Source organism: Pagrus major, chromosome 19 (genome assembly GCF_040436345.1).
Source record: "Pagrus major chromosome 19, Pma_NU_1.0".
NCBI lineage: Eukaryota > Metazoa > Chordata > Actinopteri > Spariformes > Sparidae > Pagrus > Pagrus major.
Genome location: NC_133233.1, coordinates 18,420,699 through 18,429,149, shown reverse-complemented (window position 1 = coordinate 18,429,149; position 8,451 = coordinate 18,420,699). Strand labels below are relative to the sequence as shown.

Here is an 8,451-nt window from a genome sequence, read left to right as displayed (position 1 = left end):
GAAAGAAAGAAAGAAAAGGGAAGAAAGAAAGAAAGAAAAAGGAAGAAATGAATGAAAATAGAAAGAAACAAAAAGAAAGAAATGAATGAAAATAAAAGAAAGAAAGAAGGAACTGATGTGTGATAATTATTATATCTAACAGGTGAATGTCTCAGCTGCATTAGCAGAAAGCCACCAGTGGGGGTCACTCTGCTCACACTGATCTGACCTTTACACCAGGCTGGCTGCATTTATACAATCCTTCAGTAACAAAAAGGCCTTGGAATAAAACATAAACCTGCTTATCTTGAATCTAGTAATCAATCTTTATAGGCTCCTACTCCTTAAAATGTCAAGACATTGTGTATTTATGAACACTGGAAATACTTTTTCGAGTTCAAGCCTTCCTGTCTGTATTAAAATTGTGTTTTTAATTAAGAGAAGGACATTATAATTTAAGAGGGATGATTATTTTTGAAACATGTGAAGCCAGAAGCAACGTAAAATACAGATGTGTTTCAGTTTCGGGAGTCAAACTAAGGAATGGATTCAGTGCTGGATGGAAATGTGTTGCTCTCTGTTGAGTTTCAATAAAGCCTTAAAATGTAAGATGTTTATGAATTATAATGAAGAAATATTGAGTATAATGTGTTTATCTATTAATTAATTTATTTTCTTTCTTTGGTATATCGCAGATATACTGGGTTGTCCTTTGGTTTACATATGACAAGCAAAAATAAGCCTTGGGCTTCAGCTTATTTCTTTTTGGGGTATTGACTATGAGAAAATGTGTGTGAATTAATATCTCTTTCTCGAGATGTAACTGAAATAAAACTATTCATTCATTCATACACTGGTGTTGGCACTGTATTGAAGACAAAAACAAAACAAACTAAACTAATAAAGACTGAGGGTCATTTACAAGCAGCGCACACAAGTCCAAAAAGCATTGAAAAATTTGACAGGACACATGTTGTTTACCATGCAGACTGCATATAAGAGCTAATCAACTGTGGCCAACTTTATACTGTCAGCGATAACGAGTGTCATTAAGTCAGATAAGGTTTTCATTTGATTGCAACTGAACAGAGAATGATCGGTAGACCTTTAGATAAAACTATCAAGTATCTCACTAGATAAACAATATAATTAACCTACAGTATAGTCACACCAAAACTAAATACTCTATCTATGTATCTTGACTACGATATCCAATAACAACACAATAGCTGATCTGCATCCGGTGTAGAGAATGAGCTAGTGGACAGGTGTATTATATTGAGGGAAATGAGAGGTAGGTGTGCAGACAGGTGATGGTCAGCTGACTGCAGAGCAGCAGGAAGGGTTGAGGACTGCTGCTGGTCAAGAGGGGAATCACAGGGTTTGGAATGAGAGGAGATGTGAGCGCTTGCAGGCGTGAACGATGACCAGAGACTGCTAAGAAAAAATAATGACACTTTCTTTTGTAATGCTTAATTTAGGAATAAGCACCATATAAGCATGACGTCATGTTCAGCTAATAAAGAAGGACTTATATACTGGATACTCTGCTTTTATAGTGTTTTTTCTTAAGAGGCACTATGTATGTACTGTGTAAACTCATTTAATATTAATGAGGTAATAATACAAACTCAGAAATATTTATCTTTTCCATAATTGAATGAACAAGCTGTTCTCAGAGGAAAATAAGGTCCGCAGAACACTGTTTGAAGCTAGAAAGGTGGCAGGGTCCGCCACATATAAACAGCAATGGCATTGTGTTGTACTTTAAGGTCAGTTTGTTTATTCAGTCATAAAAATGAACAAAGTTTATTTAGTTTGTTTAGGCATAAGAAAAAAAATCAGTCAGTGAAGATATTTCTTCACAAAAACAACATAGTGCACCTTTAAACACATTTGTAATTAGATTACCACAAACCAGCTGATAGGCCTATTCTCGGGGGTCTTTGGCTAGCTGGTAATTGTTGATAAATTACATTACATTATAAACAAACAGCACTAACTATATGAATTATTGTGTAAAATTGAAAGCTTTGAAACATGTTAGTGACAATAAGACAACATCCACCTGGGTCAGGTACTAAATATATCGTTTTGGATGTTTGCCAATACATTATTTTCTTTCTTAAGCAACTATTTCTAATTTAACTTTGATTTACTTTGTCTTAAATATGCTGTTAATGATTATTTACTGGGGTCAGCTACTTGTTTCTGTAAATGCAGCTACCGCGCTGAACTTCCAAGTTTGTGCCAAATCACGTTTTCCGACAGTCACGGTGCAGTGACGTCACTGACAAAGGAAACTCAAAGCGATTAATCGATATTTAATGTCTTTCCGCTCGTGTCGCTGGAGGTCATGAGCATTATAACGGCACACAGCGCCCCACCTCATGCGTTCATCAGAAATATGATTCATCTTTTACGCAGGCGCAGCGATTTCTGTCTGGAGAAAAACGGCGACAAGCTCCAAGAAATTAGAGCGTGAGACCCGGACGTGTGTTCCTCTTGGCTTCAAAATAAAGGCGTTTGACATAAGTCAACGTTTTTGCCGTGCTGTAACGTCAGCTTTCTGTCTCTGTTATTGATCATGAGCTCTTTTTGTTACTATTACTTTATATTATTTTGTTTCTGCAGTGGTAAATGCGCGCATTCGCGCACGCTTTTCGCAAAGATTTTTAATTTGAAATCCTTACCGGAAGTGGGTTTGTTTTGTATTTTAACGCTTTGACACCGGTTGAGCAAGTCATTCACAGAGAGTTTGAGGTGAGTACCAGGCACCGGTGAGTAAATAAGCAACAATCTGTGCGTGATTGTGACCCGCGGAAGGTTTTTACTTTGTGAAAAACGCCTCTTTTTTTTGCTTTTAAATGTCCTTATTTTGAAAGTCACGAGCTGGTCTTGACAGTTGACTTGAGGAGAGGCGACATTGACAGCCAGTGAACTGCCACACATGCACTGAAAGTGTCCGCGGCTGCTGCTGCTGCTGCTGGATGACTTCGCTTTGTTCTTCGGCTTGTTAAACCAGGTAACTGAGGGGGAAAAGTGCTGTGAATGTGCTCGGACGTACAGTTATGTTGTGGTTCATGTCTGACGATGATATTAGAGGAGTTCCTCATCCTAGCAAGCTAGCGGTCACTCCTCCTGACAGTAGCTTCAGGGTGAAATGTGATGAAGACTTGTCTGGGATGAGTCCTCCTCACCAAGGCTCAGTGTGTCGTCTTGTTTTGTGTCCGTGATGGCTGAAAAAAGGCTCTCAGCCAGGCAGCGTGGAGGCTGGGGATGTGGTCAGCTTCCCTCGGTCATTCATAATTCATTCATTGCTCAGTGGTACAGCAGCAGCAGCAGCGGCAGCATGGCATGTCTTTTGTGCCTAAGGTCAAAGGGTGACATGGTTATGAAGACCTGGCGTTTGCAAGTTGGTACAAGATACAAATGAATATGAAAAGGAGTCTTGCAACTGCAACTAACAACATTTTTTTTTGGGTTGTTGATAAATCTGTTTACTGTTTGATGTCAGAAAATAGTGACGTAAAGATCCATCCCAAGTTCCCAGAGGTCAAGGGGACATCTTCAGGCTGCTTGTTTTGTGGGATATTCAATTTACATTGATATAAATCAGGGGAAATAAATGCAAATTCTCTAATTTCAGAGGCAGCAATGCTAGGCATTTTGCTGAATAAATGACTTGAACAAGGATTAAATTATCAAAATGGTTTTGTCGTTTAATTTTGCCAATTAACTAATCGATTCATTGGCTTATTGTTTCAGCACTGGATGGAATAAGGCTAGGCAATATATTATATCGTTATCCTGATATGAGACCATATATCGTCTTAGATTGTGCATATCATTATATTGTGATATGCCAAGTGTATTTATATATCTCCTGGACTTACCAGACTGATCTACTTGTTCTAATACTGACCTTTATCCACATTATAATCTAATTGTGTTAATATTCTGTCAAAGTACCAATAGTCATCCCTACAATATTGTCACAATATTGATATCGAGGTATTTGATCAAAAATATGTTGATATTTGATTTTGTCGCCCTGTCCTAGCATTCATGAAGTGCCTCTGAGGAGATTCAATGAAATGTAGAGAGATATTTTGCGTATCGCGATAAAGTCTAAAAATATTGCAATGTTATTTTAAGGCCCTATTGCCTTACCATAAACTGAAATGCTACTCCATGTAACCTATGATTTCCAACAAGAGACCCAGGGTTTCATCCCGTTGACCTCCATTTAAGGTTTTTGGTCTGTGCTTCTATTATAGGCCTACAACAGCTTTGGAGATATAAGTGGAGTGTGTCACACTAATGAGACAGCATAATATAACATTATGCTATAGAGAGCCCACATAATGACACATAGCTATAGCAACTTCCAAAGGAAGCCACGTAACTCAAAGAAGTTATTACATTTAAGATGCATTTCTAATCTTAATGAAACATGAAAAAAGTTGAAGTACTCAGTATAATATGATATAAAACTGTACACCTATGCACCTGTCCTCACAGTGGAGCTGAGGTGGAGCAGTTTTACAGCATCATGGGCCCACTTTCCACCAAATTATCTCTGGTTCTTGAACCCGTTCTGTTCAACATTATTTTAACCTTGGTGCTATCTAGTGATCCAGCCTGCGGTTCTGCCAGTTTTGAGCAGAAATGTTGTGACAACGAAGTTGAGAACAGAATATGACAGGCCCACCTCAGCCACACTATATTTTGGTTCCACCCGGCAACCAAATTTTGGGTTCTGAACCAATTAATCTTTGGTCAGAATGCTATGATCGGAGCGGTAGGTTCTACAGCAGGTGACTCAAACAGCCCAGAACATAAGTGTGTTCATCCTGCTGCCATCTGACTAGCGATACAGAAGTGTCTGCTGGCAAACCACCAGACTACAGAGCAGCTGTACCGCTGTGAGACTCCTCAAATTATCTTTCACTTTTCACCATAAAAGAAGTTTTTACTTTTACAGCTCATTATTTATCCATTTATATAACTTTTGTTTTGTGATCAGCATAAAGGAACTCTAACCAGCATTTTGTTATTCAAAATGGACCTTGTACCTTTCAGCCAGCAAATATTTGGTGGTGGGTTTTTTTTTTGGGTTTGTTTATTTTGGCATTTTGTGCCCAAACTGTGCGGGCGCGCCCTCTCAGGAGGAGAAATAAGGACTGAAACTAAAGTTGATCTGAACCTCTTTCACAGCAGAAATTTTGACTTGTCAAACACAGGGGAAACTAATGACATTAATTGCTGCGCTGTGATAATTGCTGGCACTGAGCCATGGTTTGTCTTATTAGTTCCACCTGTGCTTTTCACGCTGTGACAAATCAGAACGCCTGCTTTGAAAAAGTTCTGCAGTGAGAATCTATTTCTGGGAGCAATACAGAAACGAGAGTGCTCTGACGTTAGAGAGGCTATTAAGATTGATGTGAAAAGGAAGACAGCGATTTGACAAGTAGAGTACAAGATGGACAGTTTTGACAGGGAGGAAAAGGAAAACTGGTGATGTGCACAAGGGAAACATGTCATTCAAATCCAAATTATGAAGATGCTTATTTTGTATTTGATTTCACTGTCAGTATAGCAACAGAGGCTTATGTGTCAGGGCTCCAGACTTTGACCATTTTAGTTGTATTTTACGGCGACAGTGCGACTACATTTTACAACTAGGTGCACCTGTGCGACTTGCAAATATAGCATATATCCCAGTAAGAAATGGAAAAACAACTCTAGGGACTATTTTCATTTGCACAGCAGAAACGAATCAGAAAAATCAACTTGGCTCTTTGTGTCTCCCCAAAGGCTGATAGATGTCAGGACATGCCCTCTGGCAGGATGGAGGAAGGACATGTGTCATCTGCTGACTCAGCAACATCATCTCCACGTGCACTGCAGGTTATTCGAGGAGATCCTTTACTGTCATGGAGTGATTATCATTCCCTTGAGATTCACTGTGATGTTTTTTTTTTCTGCCCCACAAAAGGGCAGAAAAGTACTTCAAGGACTCGTAAATTGCGGAATCTGAAATGTTTGTCTCTGTGAATCTGACCTTGTTCGATCTTTGGGGAAAGAAAAAAAAAAAAAGCACTCTCAAATTCCAGAGCGGGTCAGCTTTCCTTTTGTGGCATAATCCTGCGCGGTGCTTGAACACATCACTTAGATCCATCTTATCTGTGTGATCACAATCCCAGCTTTTATTTGTTTTCCTCCGCCTCAGTGGAATACGTCAAACAGACTTATTGTAAACTGATTTGTGACAACAGTGGCGTGTTTTGCTGGAGAAGCACAAACAGTCGGGCAGTGTGTGTCTCCACATTCCTGCCGTGAATTGCTTGGTCATGCAGAAGACAAGGAAGAAAAAGAGGTAGATAAAGCTTTTTTTTTTTTTAAATCACGGCCTCTCTGCTCTTCGTGTTTATTTTACCTTCCCCTCTGATGGTAAACAGACCCAGCGTTTTGTCAGTAAACACATGAAGCCTAAAAATCCTTCTTAAGCCAAACTGAACGCTATTATTTTAGGCTCGTCTACTATTAGAAATTGTGGAGTCACATCATTGTCTACAGTTCAGTTTGCTTGCTTGGCTGTTGCTCTGCTCTAGCCTACTAAGTTTCATTTAATCACCATTAAGCACTTTGGCAATACACCTTGGAACGCTCATAATGTGGGTTACCGTCCTCCTTTCACTTTAAACCCCATTAAGCTGTCTGGAGTTGGTAGTCTCTTTAAAAAATCTAATTATAAACATAAGACATGACGAGGCATCCCTGCCACTCTTCCTACCTCCCCCTAGGGTTCTCATCCTCTCCCGTGAGGTTTAAATTCTCATGCCTTTTTCTCAGTCTTCATTAGCAGCCTCAAAAACAAGCGTAATCACATTATGTTGTGTTTCCCAGGAAATGGATAAATGGCTGATTTGTATTTGACCGTAGTATGAGATCTTAGGCCTTTGTTTGGGTTCTGGGAGCCCGGGGGATATTTTATTCCCGTCCCAGTCTGAGTCTCATGAGAGTAAATACAGTTATTACAAGTGCACCGGGTCAAGGCTCCACAATTACCGTGTTTCTGTGAGAACATGGCTTTACCTTTTGTGCAGCTGGTGCAACCTGAGCAGCTCTGGACAAGCACTGCAGTTTGGAAAAGAAAGTGCCACACCTGAACACCACCGGAGCTGGACAGGACCAGTCACTGGTGACTGTAATAATAATAATAATAATAAAAAAAAGGTCTTACTGTTCAGTGCAGGTTAAAAACAAGTCACTAATATTTCTGTTTTGTCCATTTTGCAGCACAGTTGTGTAAAGCACATACAGCAGGCTTGAGCCAACTTTTTATTTTCTCTTTGGAGATATATACTGTGGAGCTTTAATTCCTCTGCAGAATCTACAGTCTCAGTTATTGCAAGCTAACACACAAGGGATTTTTTCGATATAATCGATATTTGAGACTTTACAGCTGCACAAATCAATCTCTTTTTTATCATTGGATCAAATGATTACATGTAATGTGAAAGGGGTTGTTCATAGTGCTAAACCCACAGTGAATCGCCACCAAGCTCTGCAGCTCCTGTCAGCTTTACGGAGCATTTTAGCATCTTTCAGCTTATTGTTTTGGTTTTATTGCCCATGAGTTTACTACTATGGTTCAATTTCATCGCTCTCATCAGCAGGCTGTTTCCAGCAAAAAGCTTGTGAACATAGTGGAGCATTTAGCAGTTAAGGAGGTGATATGTCATTTGCCTTTATTTGCATTACTCATGCAGTGTTTATTTGCCGTTGCCACAGCCAGTTTACTTGACTGTACATTCGCCGTACGCCAACGTCAACCTAGGTTGTCTTTGTGGTTAAATTCATATCTCCCATCTGACACTCTGACTCCTCTGTAGTCTGCAGGCAGTAAAACATGTTGCAGATTGTTTCCATGGCCTCCTACAATACTTCAAACACCCTGATCCTCTTCAAGGTATAAAAATGCTTGGGTGGTGATTGCTTTTTCTCTTCTGGGGTCAAGGACAATGGGCAGCCATTATGTAAGCTGCCAGGATTTAGTTTCCTCTTCAATCCCTCTTCGCCCCAAAGACAGGTGCTGTGTTAGCTGCGTGCACAGGCCGAAGCCTGTGACGGACAAAGAGCCCGATAAAGATGGGCATACATCGACTGAGTGCAGCTGTTAACTGTGTGAGACTGGAAGCGTTCCAGTGACTGTGTGCACATAACTTAGCACAGTCATGTTAAAGTGCTGGACACTGCCAAACCCCTGAGTGAAACTAGTGCGGCCACTGGGCTGTGAAGAGCAGAGCGGTGAGGTAGAGACGTCTGCATGTTGAAAGACGTGGCTGGATGACTTCTAAACTGCTGAGCTATTTCAGGCTAAAACACTCAGAGGCAACAGAGGCGCAGCTATCAACATACACCCCCCGCCGAATCCCCATAGAGATCCACAAACAGGGCAGCTAT

At 40.2% G+C, this 8,451-nt stretch overlaps 1 protein-coding gene across 1 annotated transcript in view; it reads left to right on the top strand.

Moving 5' to 3' along the window:
• The first annotated feature begins 2,807 nt into the window (after window positions 1-2,807).
• The window catches only part of slc4a2b (solute carrier family 4 member 2b), a 44,984-nt gene continuing 39,340 nt past the window's right edge, over window positions 2,808-8,451 (top strand). The window contains exon 1 of the mRNA XM_073488902.1: window positions 2,808-3,004. The gene's annotated coding sequence lies outside the window, so the exon portion shown is untranslated. The remainder of the gene's footprint in view (window positions 3,005-8,451) is intronic.